Source organism: Balaenoptera borealis, assembly GCF_965194805.1.
Source record: "Balaenoptera borealis genome assembly, chromosome: 1".
Classification (NCBI taxonomy): Eukaryota; Metazoa; Chordata; class Mammalia; order Artiodactyla; family Balaenopteridae; genus Balaenoptera; species Balaenoptera borealis.
The window spans coordinates 69,501,352-69,513,353 of NC_138860.1; the positions used below are offsets into that span (position 1 = coordinate 69,501,352).

The 12,002-nt window shown below is 62.1% G+C and overlaps 1 pseudogene across 1 annotated transcript in view; it reads right to left on the reverse strand.

The window, feature by feature from the left end:
• Positions 1-7,379, reverse strand: part of LOC309617295 (thimet oligopeptidase-like) — a 52,731-nt pseudogene extending 45,352 nt beyond the window's left edge. The window contains exons 1-6 of the transcript in view: positions 7,238-7,379; positions 6,662-7,037; positions 6,387-6,582; positions 5,096-5,216; positions 4,321-4,459; positions 3,982-4,107 (exon numbers count right to left, since the gene is read on the reverse strand). The product of the transcript in view is annotated as a thimet oligopeptidase-like (transcript). The remainder of the gene's footprint in view (positions 1-3,981; positions 4,108-4,320; positions 4,460-5,095; positions 5,217-6,386; positions 6,583-6,661; positions 7,038-7,237) is intronic.
• Between the last annotated feature and the right edge of the window lie 4,623 nt (positions 7,380-12,002).

Consider the following 12,002-nt stretch of genomic DNA (forward strand, 5'->3'; position numbering starts at 1 on the left):
CCAGAATGTAGATCTGCTGAAAGTGTGTGTTGGGGGAGTGGGAGTCAGGCTAGGCTGTATCCAGGTGCCTAGCACATAGTGGGTGCTTGTTAAATAGTTATGTTAAAAAGCTTGGGACTGCTGGGCTTTTTGAGCTGGCTGTGATGGGCGTTCCCCGACAGCAGGTCCAAGAATGTTAATGCTCTGCCCTCCTCCTAGACTCCACCAGGCCCAGGAGGCCCTAGGGCAGCCCTTGTCACTCAGATCGTACCAATCCTAGGTGTGTGTATCTCCCCTTCTGGGCTCACTCTTGCTCACCCCGCGCCCCTGCTTGCAGCACAGGGCCAGCCCAGCAGCGGAAGAGGTGTGGCTTAGAGCTGAGTTGGGGGAGTGGAGGGGCCCCTGCTGGGGCCTGGGGCCAGAATGGGGTCCTGTGAGAGGTGGGGGTGGCAGCACCCGGGCCACGGGTGATGCCCTGTCTGTGCCCCACCAGTGGAGAAGATTCGAGCCACCTTCACTGTCCTCCGGGCCTTTGGCTCCGTGTTCACCGGCCACAGCCGCCGTGCCACCCGGTGCTCCATGGTGATGTCACTGGACTTGAACGCCACAGGCCGAGTCACGGCCGCCCAGCTCCAGGTGAGGCCTCTGGATGGGAGGGAGAGGGGGCTCTTTGGGGCTGCAGTAGCCTCAGCCCCACTCAGCAGGGCCCACGCCTCCAGCTGGGACCCTGGAATGTGTCTAAATGGTCATCGCTCCCCAGGCCAAGGCCAGCTCCTCCCCACCTCACTCAGTGCCCAGACATCTCCTCCCGGAGCAGGCCAGCTCGTCTGTGCCTCGGAGTATCACAGGGATGAAATATTCATGAGTAGATACATAATTCAGCCGCTCATTAGCTGGGTCTTAAAAGCGTAAGCTGAAATTAAACAGGCGCTCGCTGGCCTTCTGCGGCAGCCCGTGTGTGACAGGCACATGGCCTGTTTGTTCCTCTCTCTGAAATCACCTGGCTCCTCCCCTTCCCCCCCCCCCCCAGCCCCCGCCAACATTCTGTTTGAACAGAAAACAGGATTAGGTTATGAGAAGGGTTGTTTGTATGCGGAGCTAGGAGAATACCCAGACTCGCTGGTGCACGATAAATCCCTTTCTGTCCCGGCCCTGAAAGTCTACCGTGCATCACCATGTGGGTCAAGTTATTAAGGGCTTCGGTTGCATAAGAGTGTGTTGGAGGGCGGCTCTGGGTTAATTGTTAGTACCCTTGGATTCCTTCATCGGAATGAGCCCGTTGCATTCGTTGATTGCCTGCGTGGACGCTGAATCAGTGAGACAAAGGCCTGGCACGTTTTGATTTGGAGGCGTCCAGCCAAGTTGGGGCCTGAGGTGCTGCCTCGAAGAGTGGGCCTGGGGGTTGGTGGGGGTGTGCGGGCAGCCTAGCGGGGCCTCGTGCTGACCGGCGCCTGTCCTCTCCCCTGGCAGACGATGCTGTTGGAGAAGAGCCACGTGGCCCGGCAGCTGGAAGGGGAAGGCAGTTTCGAGGTTTTCTCCCAGATGCTATCCGGATTGGACCTGGCTCTCAGGTGAGCGACTGGGCTGAGCAGGGACAGCCGAGGGCAGTGAGACAAAGGGCCTCCGCTCTCCAGGGCCCCAGCCCTGCCTCTGCCCAGAGGTGAGAGGCAGTGGAGCCCAGTGGTTAGGAATCTGGCCTCTGATTCTTGCTGCCTGGTACTGCTCCTGGGCTGGGTGAACCTGGCCAGGTGTCACCTGCTCTGAACCTCCGTTTCTTCCTCTGTAAAGTGGAAATAGTACCTTGACTGCTGACCTTACAGGATTAAGTGAGATAATTCACATATGGCTCTTTATACACGCTGGGGGGTGGTGGTGGATGTCTGCTGTGACGGTGACATTTTGGTACAGGTTCTGACAGCAGCGTGGGAGGTGGGCAAGGAACAGCAGACCCCAAATCTTCCAGAAGCTCCTAAACTCTGTGAGAGCCTTGGGTGCACCTGAGGTAGCTCAGGGCGAGGAGGCACCAGGTGGAACAGCAGAGAAGCCACAAGACTCATCTGGGAGGGCCTTCTGGGGGAGGTGGCCCAGGGAGTCATCTCTGCCCCTCGCTGACTCCTGGGAATTCTTGGACATGTGGCTCCCTGTCTCTGAGCCTTGGTTTCCTCATCTGTTGAACGAATGAGTAAGGTTCTATCTAGTGAAGCTCCAGGGAGTGCTCACCCCAGGCGAGGGGTGATAATTTTCAATTTGCCTCTGCGTCCCCCATCATTTGTCTCCTGCCTTCCACCCCCGTCTGAAGGGCAGGCCCAACCTGTCCTGAGCCTCCTGGCTAAGGCCAGAGGGGCACCTTACCCTTTGGAGAGAGGGCAGATTAGGGAGGAAACTCCCAGTTTTCAGAGCAGGGTAACTGAGGAGTAAGGAAGCTTCTGGAAGGCCTTCACTTAAGAAGGGCCCATTGAGGGCAGCAAGTGAGGAATATTCGGGAGGCAGGGCCAGGGCCTGAGGCAGACCCCGGGGCCACCTGGGGCACTCTGTGGAGCCCCGTGCCATGATGCCCACCTGCCCTGCCAGGCCACTGGTGTGGGTGGGTCCTCCCTTACTTCTGGTCCCTTCTCTGTTTCCAGGACAGAACTGTACCTGCACCAGCTGGCAGACAGCAGCTCCTTCGGCATGGGCGTGTGGCCTAAGGTAAAGAGGAGGTCCTTCTGGGTGTGAGTGGGTGTCTGTGTCCCCATGGCCAAGATGGGCGGGTCCCCTGTGTGGCTCGTCCCTCTGCCACTGGGGTGAGTAGTTGGCAAGGGCTGGTCACGTGGGGGAGGCAGGGTTGCCTTTATGGGGCCTGGGCTTGTCAGGGAAATGAGTCTTGTGCTAATAAAGGGAACCAGGAGGTGGTTTGTGTAGAGGTTAGGGCGCGGTCTCCGGGACAGGCTGTCTGGGTTCAAACCCCGGCTCTGACACTTACTGGATATGAGACCTCAGGCATGGACCCTAGCCTCTCTGAATGTCTGTGTCCTCTTCGGTAAAATAACAACAGAACGGGCGGGCAGGCTGAGGAGAGGACAGAGCATGGCACGGCCTGCCCGCCTGGGCCACGGGGAGAAGGTCGGGGCGCCGCCCGCGCCCTCGTTCCGCTGCCTGGCGTCCTTTGTGGAGGCAGGGCTCCCAAGGAGCTCAAAGGCCAGGGAAGGACACACGGGACGGTCCAGAGCCACCCTACCGCTCCAGTGGTGCAGCACCCTCTCTGAATTCCTACTGCCACCAAAACACATCCCTAAGGCCTTTGGGAAGAATTGCTAGGACCCAGGAAGGTGGCCCCTTGCTGTGGTCCAGACTTCAGCAGCTGCCGATGACCAGAGGGAGCCAGCCGGCCGGCCGTGAGCAGGAGGACAGGACACGGGGACAGGGACAGCCACAGCCGGGCTTCCCGCAGCTGTGCCCACCGCCAGAACCAGCTCCAGCCAGTCACAGCCCCCGAGATGCCAAACAGTGACGGGCGAGAGGCCGGCAGGAAACTGACACCCCCTCACTGGAGAGCCTGCCCGGTCGGGGTGCGGGGCACCATCCCCGTCTGAACTCACCCCACAGCTCAGCCGTCTCCCAGTGACCCAGACGCGTCACCACGGCCCCAGGGCTGATCCCCGACCAAGGTCAGAACTCCCCCCAGTGTGACGGCCCCCATGCCACTCCTGTGGTGGAAGGGACGGCAGGCAGAGACCAGGAGTAGAGTCTTTTTTATTAATGGCTGCGTTTTCAAAGAACCGTTTTGTTACCAGGAAAGCTCCCCAGGAAGGGATTGCATTAGTGCAACAAGGGGGAGCCTTGATGCCAGGCTTTCCAGACACTTCCAGGTGGAGACTTTTGGCCTAGGCCGGCCGCCGGGGACTCGGGGGCTGGGAGGACACACGGCCCCTCCCCCGCCCCGACGGGGCGCTAAGGCACCCGGCCCGCCCGGGGGGGCAAAACCCCGTGCCGTCAGCAGGCCGGCGGCTTGCAGCCCTCAACCTGCAGCCCTTTGCTCAGGAGGAAGGCGTCCTGCATGGGGTCACAACCCAGGAAGAGCTTCACCATGCCCTTGGCATCCTCGGAGCCCCCTGGCCTCAGAATGCAGCTTCTGTAGTCCATGGCAACCTGAGGAGAGGGGGCGGGGCTGCAGGAGGGTGGAGCACCCCCTTCACGGAGGGTGTGGGTGTGGCCACCTCTGCTGTGACTCAACAAAGGGCAGGGGAGCAGGGGGTTCTGGGCAGGGCCCTCAGAGCCTGGCAGGCCCAGGCGGGCGGCACAAGCATCTAGGCCCAGGCCAAGGACCTCCGTGTTGGTCTGCACGGCAGGCCGGCCTCTCACCTTGCCACTCAGGACGCCCTCCTGCTTGAAACGAGTGTGTGGACCGTGTCCGCGGAGTACACCTCGCTGCACAGGTAGCCATAGGACTGGGCGTCGTAGCTTCCTGCCAGGTGGCCGAAGGTCGCAGGCAGGTGGGTCCCTGGGACACACGCGGAGAGGCTCCTGCCCGGCCCCCTGGCCGCTCCGTGCCCCTTCCCCAGAGCCCAGAGCTTGGGGCCTCAAAGCAGCCCTGTCTGAGTCCCCTGCCACTAGAGGGAGTATTGGCCCAACACTTCTAGAAAACGGGGACCTTGCGGGCAACTCAGTGGAGGGACACAAATCAATCTTTGCCGACTTTCTGCTGAAGCTCACGAGGGTTCACCCCTAAGCCTCTTACAGGGACAGCTGCCCGAGGCTCCGAGGGATGAGTCAGGGCTCGCCCTCCAGCACGGGGAGAGCGCGGGTTAAAGCACTCACGAGGGAGTGAACTGCGTCTCCGCACCGACACGCACGGGCAAACCTCGTCGACGCGTTCCGTCCGGGGTATGAAGCCCTCTCCTGCCTCTTCCAGGCTCTCCAGAAAGCACGTGCAGATACGCCCAGCCCACCCTCGGACTCCGCGGGCCACAGCTGGAGGGACCAGCCCAGGAACCCAGGCAGGAAGAGGCCAGAGGTCAGCGAGCCTCGACCAGAGCCCGTCAGTCGGTCCCCCTTCACACACCACCAGAGGATCCTCTTGACCTGGGCAGTAGCCGCCAACTGACCGCTAAGGTGGGCCCGGCGTGCGCTTGGCTACCTGGCGTGGCTGGGACCCCGAGGATCTCCTGGCAGAGGCGGGCATTGTCCTAGGCCGGGTCCGAGGGCGTCTGCGTGTGCAGGGCCTGGTCCACCTTGGCCAGGACGATCTGGCGCAGGTTGAAGAGGCCTGGAGGGCGGGAGGAAGGAGACGGGGGCGCTGGCACTGTGTCCAGGCCGCGCTTTCCAGCCGGGCGGTCCGGGAGCCCCTTTCCTTTCCCTCGGCCCGGCCGCACGGGGGTTGGCCAGCCGGGACTTGATGAGCTTGTCCAGCAGCTCCTGGGGGACGGCGCTGCTCGTGCCCCGCCGAGACTGGCAGCAGCGCCAGGGCTTCACAGGGCGCGGCGCTCCCGGCCCCAGAGCCTACCCTCTGGTTCTCATCCCCGGCTGTCACCAGAGTCGCAGGCAACGTGCCCTTCTTTTCGTTTGTCTTTTTTCCGGCCCTCGACCACGCAAAGGTGTGAAGCCCTGCCACTCGCTGCCACGTGGATGCACCGTGAGAACACGGTGCTCAGCGAGAGAAGTCAGACACAGAAGGACACACAGGGTGTGACCCCACTGAGGGGAAACGTCCAGAACAGGTAGATCCACAGAGTCAGAGTGGGTTCCTGGTTGTCAGGGACAGGGGAGGGGAGGGAATGATAACTAAGGGCGTGAGGGACCTTTTTGGGGTGAGGGAAATGTTCCAGAACAGGGCAGTAGTGACGGCTGCACAGCTCAGTAAAGTGTCCCCACGCGCTCCGGTTGCAGTCTGTGAGAGCATCGCTCTCAGGACGAAGGGCTGACTGCAGGAAGACTGAACGAGCACTGGGTCCTGGGCCCAGACGCTCATCTGGGGACCCCCCCCACATTGGGAAGTCACTGGGACTTGCTGAGCCTCCACCGAGACTGGCAGCAGCCCCAGGGCCTCACAGGGCGTGGTGCTCCCGGCCCCAGAGCCTAACCTCTGGTTCTCATCACTCATCACTCACCAGCCTTGCATGCAACGTTCCTTTCTTCTATTTTGTCTTTTTTAAAGGCAACTCTTGAATACCTGTATTTAACATGCAGGGAACCAGTCCTGACTCCTTGATCTGGGACTTCCAGCCTCCAGAGTCTCGAGGACATCCACTTCCGTTGTTTACGCGCCCAGTGCGTGGGGTTTGATGATGGAAACTGACACCGAGGGCGTCTCCTCGTGCGGGGTGACATCAGCGGAAGAATCCCGTGGCGAGGGCCTGCCTGAGGACCACGGGAGAGCCCGGGCCCTCCCCGCCCCCTGCCTTCAGCCCCTCGCCCGCACCCTCCTGGGAGCGGAGCTGGTGCATCGCTTGCCAGAACTCATGGAAGTAGGTCTCCAGCTCATCATGCTGGAACAGGGAGGGCGGGTTGGGCGTAGGCTTGGTGAAGTTGGCCACCATGGCCGCGATGGCAATCTGGCGCCTCCCGTCCTGCTGCAGGCAGCCCGGCTGCAGGCCAAAGCAGGCCATGTGCCCGGACTTCCCTTCCCTGGGGAGGGACGCGGGTGAGGCCCCGCTACCACAGAGGAGCCCCGGCCCACGGCCGACAGGTTCTCCCACGCATGCACCGAGGGTAGAGGTCCAGGTAGAACTTGCTGATGGATGACCTTGCCCGAGGCCGCGTCCCGGACCGTGTAGAGCCTCACATCTTCATCTTTGTGACGCATGTTGGCGCCTTCCTCCAGGTCGAAGGTCAGCCCCAGCAGCTCCTGGGAGATGCCCAGCTGCCCGCGCGTGACCACCTGCATGGGGAAGGACTCATTGAGCAGGTACTGGTCCACGTGGTAGCGCGTCTCCTCCCCCTGGTTCATGTAGTAGCGCAGGTCCTAGACGTTGATGGGCCCATCAAAGTGCAGGCCCCGCCTCTGGCACTCAGCCTTCTTTAGCTCCAGGATCACGGCCGCTCCTGCTCCCCGAGGGGCTTCAGCTTCTGGGCCAGCTCATCTGCGGGCGGAGGGGAGAGGCTCAGCTATGTCCCTGTGGCAGCCGCCCAGCCGCCCCCCACCCCACGCCCCTCGAGGCAGAATGAAGGGTTGGGGAAGGCAACCCCCAAGGGCTGACACAGTGGGGTCTCAGGCAGCACCACGTCCAGTCAAGGTCCACCTGACCCCCGTCCCCACTGGGACTCGGGGAGGCGGGGTTACCTAGGAAAGTGGCCACCACCTGGCTGGTCTTGGCCATGTTCATCTCCAGCACAGAGTCGGCACGCGTGCTGAATCCCAGCAGGCGGGACTTCTGAGCCTGCAGCCTTACCAGCTCCCCGAGGATCGCGCAGTTCTCCTGGAACCCAGAGACAGCCAGCGCTGGGGACCGTGGGCCACGCCCTCCCCACAGGCCCCGGGCCAGGTCTCTGTGGGTGGGAGGGCTCTCAGGCCACTGGCGGGCACAGCCAAACCCCCTCCCTCCTCCTCCTGGCCTGGATTTCTAGACACTTTGGTGCTGTCCTAACATGTGGTCTTTATGAACACAGGTCCTTTTGGAACCAGAAACGGCGTGAACCATGATGAGCTCTAAGGCCAAGGGCAGGAAGAAATGTGACCAGGCTCTCCAGGAGCCACCCAGGGGCCTCCCCGGGCTCAACAATACAAACTTGGCTGCCGTGCAGACAGCAGCTCATCCCCACGGCGCCCGAACACCCAGCCCCTGGACGGCGAGAGACCTGTTGCTGCAGGTGCCCCGTGGTTGGCTGGTGAGGCCTGGCCCCAGGCGTACGCCACCTTCTCTGGGGCCACCTCTCTGGGTCTGCAGTGGGGTTCTCCTGGGAGCCCCCAGTCACCACAGGACCAACGTGGCCTGTCTGCAGCCCAAGAAGGTGGGGACACAGGTCTGTCCCCCGTGGACATCACCCGCGAGGCCGAGCAAGCACCAGTGGTGTCTGCGGGGAAGATGAAGGGCTCATGCACAGCCCCCATCTACTGAAGATGCTAAACGGGAGAAGCACAGACTGCAGCCACATGCGGTATGGACCAAACGCAAGTGTCCTTGCAGGAACCGATGTCTGAATGTCGAGGCTGTTCCCGGGCCACAGTGAGAAGGCCCAGGCCCCACGCAAGGCACAGAGAGGGGATGGGGGGAACATCTGCGAATCTGAGCTCATCGGGCATCACCCCAGAAGGAGAGGGAGAGAGCCAGAAGGAGATACGGAGGGAGAGGGAGAGAGAGGGAGGTACAGACGTCTCTCCTTTCCCTGGGGGTTCTCTAGTGCAGCCAAGCCTGAAAACCACTGCATTTCGGGAGATGGGTCCTCGTGGAAAAGTTAAATAGTAGCTCATGGCATTATCGACACATATTAAAATGGCCCCAAATCTTGGGGAGTCAGGGAGGGGAGCTGGCGGCTGCCTCGTAAACGAGGAGAGATTGGGCGTCAGAGGAGGTGCCTGCCTCCACCACCTCCGCCGCCGCCGCCCCCCCCCAGGGCCCCGCAGACTTCATCTCCCAGCTGTGGTCCTGGGCTGGAAGGCAGCGGGGAGGTCAGGCCGTCCCAAGCATCAACGTTGACTTCAGGGCTGATCTGAAAGGCGCCTGGTGTTTGTTGAAGCAGAAAAAAGAGAAAGCAGTGGGCAGAGGATGGGAGGGGGAGGGAGCCCCCATCAGCCCTTCTCCCTGTCTCCCTCTCTGTCTCCCTCCCTCCCTCCCTCCCTCTACCTCCCTGCCTCTCACTCTCCCTCCATCTCTCCCTCTGCCTCTCTCCCTCCCTCTCTCCCTCCCTCTCTCCCTGTCCCTCTTGCCCTGTCCTGTCCCTCTCTCCCTCCCTCCATCCCTGTCTCTCTTTCCCTGTCCCTCTCTCCCTCTCCCTCTATCCGTCCCCCCTCCCTTTCCCCGTTTCCATCTCCCTCTCTGCCTCCCTCTTTCCCTGTCCCTGTTTCCCTGCTCTGCTCTCCCTCTCCCTCTTTCCCTCTCCCTCTCTCCCTGTCCCCCTTTCCCTGTCCCTGTTTCCCTGTTCCGCTCTTCCTATACCTCTTTCCCTCTCCCTCTCTCCCTCTCGTGCTCCCTCTCCCTCACCCTCTCCCTCCACCTCCTTCCCTCTCCAGAGAGGGAAGGAGGTGGAGGGAGAGGGACAGGGAGCAGGAGAGGGAGGGGGGAGAGGGAGAGAGGGATAGAGGGAGGGAGAGGGACAGGGAGCAGGAGAGGGAGGGGGAAGAGGGAGAGAGTGATGGAGGGAGGGAAAGACAAAGACATCTCTCCCTCCCTCCCTCTATCCCTCTCTCCCTCTCTCCCTCCCTCTCTCCCTCTTCCTCGCTCCCTCTCCTCCCTCTCCCTCCGTCTCTCCATCTCCCTCACTCCCTCCCAGAGACAGAGAGACGAAGAGGCAGAGACAAGGGAGAGGGAGAGAGGGAGAGGGAGAGAGAGGGGGAGAGAGGGAGAGACGGAGAGAGGGAGAGAGAGAGAGGTCTCTTCCTCCCTTTCCCTCTCTCCTCCTTCTCTCCCTCTCTCCCACTCTCCCTCTTCCCTCTCCCTCCCTCCCCCCTCCCTCTCTCCCTCTCCCCCTCTCCCTCGTCTCTCCCTCTCCCTCCATCTCTCCCTCTCTGGGAGGGAGTGAGGGAGAGGGAGAGACAGAGGGAGGGAGAGGGTGAGACAGAGGGAGGGAGAGGGAGAGAGGAAGGGAAAGGGCGAGGGAGGGAGAGGGAAGGAGGACGAGACGTCTCTCCGTCTCTCCCTCTCCGTCTCCCTCCCCCTCCCTCTCTCCCTCTCCCTCCCTTCCTCTCCCTCTCCCTCTCCTAGAGGGAGGGAGGGAGAGGGAGAGACAGAGGGAGAGGAGAGGGGGAGTCGGAGAAGGAGGTAGGGAGAGGGAGAAGGCGAGAGGGTGCCTGCTTCCCTCTCTGTCTCCCTCCCTCCCTCCCTCCCTCTCCGTGTCCCTGTCTCCCCCCTCTCCCTCTCCCTCTGTCTCTCCCTCTCTGGGAGGGAGAGAGGGAGAGGGAGAAGGAGGGAAAGTGATGGAGGGAGGGAGAGGGAGAGAAGGAGGGGAGAGGGAGAGGGAGGGAGGAAGAGAGCTCTCCCTCTCTCCCCCCTCTCTCTCCCCCTCCCTCTCTCCCTCTCCCCCTCTCCCTTGTCTTTGCCTCTCCCTCCGTCTCTCCCTCTCTGAGAGGGAGTGAGGGAGACGGAGAGACGGAGGGAGAGGGAAAGGGAGGAGAGGGAGGGAGGGAGGGAGAGACGTTTCCTCCCTCCCTTTCCTCCCTCTTCTCCCTCTCCTTCTCCCTCTCCGTCTAACTCTCCCGCTCCCTCCATCTCTCCATCTCCCTCACTCCCTCCCAGAGGGAGAGGGGAGGGAGAGAAGGAGAGGGAAAGAGGAGAGGGAAGAGGGAGAGGAAAGAGGCAGAGGAAAGAAGCAGAGGGAAGAGGCAGAGAGGGAAGAGGGAGAGAGGGAGAGGGAGAGAGGTCTCTTCCTCCCTTTCCCTCTCTCCTCCTTCTCTCCCTCTCTCCCACTCTCCCTCTTCCCTCTCCCTCTCTCCCCCCTCCCTCTCTCCCTCTCCCCCTCTCCCTCGTCTCTCCCTCTCCCTCCATCTCTCCCTCTCTGGGAGGGAGTGAGGGAGAGGGAGAGACAGAGGGAGGGAGAGGGAGAGACAGAGGGAGGGAGAGGGTGAGACAGAGGGAGGGAGAGGGAGAGAGGAAGGGAAAGGGCGAGGGAGGGAGAGGGAAGGAGGGCGAGACGTCTCTCCCTCTCCGTCTCCCTTCCCCTCCCTCTCTCTCTCTCCCTCTCCCTCTCCTAGAGGGAGGGAGGGAGGGAGAGGGAGAGACAGAGGGAGAGGAGAGGGGGAGTCGGAGAAGGAGGTAGGGAGAGGGAGAAGGCGAGAGGGTGCCTGCTTCCCTCTCTGTCTCCCTCCCTCCCTCCCTCCCTCTCCGTGTCCCTGTCTCCCCCCTCTCCCTCTCCCTCTGTCTCTCCCTCTCTGGGAGGGAGAGAGGGAGAAGGAGGGAAAGTGATGGAGGGAGGGAGAGGGAGAGAGGGTGAGGGAGAGAGGGAGAGAAGGAGGAGAGAGGGAGAAGGAGGGAGGAAGAGAGCTCTCCCTCTCTCCCCCCTCTCTCTCCCCCTCCCTCTCTCCCTCTCCCCCTCTCCCCCTCTCCCTTGTCTTTGCCTCTCCCTCCGTCTCTCCCTCTCTGAGAGGGAGTGAGGGAGACGGAGAGACGGAGGGAGAGGGAAAGGGAGGAGAGGGAGGGAGGCAGAGGGAGGGAGGGAGGGAGAGACGTCTTCTCCCTCCCTCTCCTCCCTCTTCTCCCTCTCCCTCTCCCTCTCCCTCCAACTCTCCCGCTCCCTCCATCTCTCCATCTCCCTCACTCCCTCCCAGAGGGAGAGACGGAGGGAGAGGCAGAGACAGGGGAGAGGGAGAGAGGAAGAGGGAGAGAGAGGGGGGAGAGAGGGAGAGGGAGAGAGGGGGAGGGAGAGAAGGAGAGGGAAAGAGGAGAGGGAAGAGGGAGAGGAAAGAGGCAGAGGAAAGAGGCAGAGGGAAGAGGGAGAGGAAGAGGGAAGAGGGAGAGAGGAGAGAGGGAGATAGGGAGAGGAAAGAGAGAGGGAGAGGGAGGGAGAGGGAGAGAGGGAGGGAGAGAGGAAGAGACAGAGGGAGAGCGAGAGAGGGAGTGGGAAAGAGGTAGAGGGAGAGCGGAACAGGGAAAGAGGTACAGGGAGAGAGGGAGGCAGCGAGGGAGGAGAGGAAGCAGGGAGAAAAGAGAGAAAGAACACACCGTCTACATTTCTGTCAAATGACACCGGGGATCCTTACACAACCAGGAGAAAGTAACACAGGGAGGCTCTTTCTCAGCTGGAACTGGAACTGCAGACGGGGCCAAACACCACCAGGCTGGCCACACGTGTCCAGCCGCCGCTCCAGCCCCGTCAGCCGTGAGTCCGGTCACCAGGGCTCTGAGTGTCTGCTCCAGGGAGCTGGGGTTCACCCTCTCACCCGGGAGGCCAGGCCA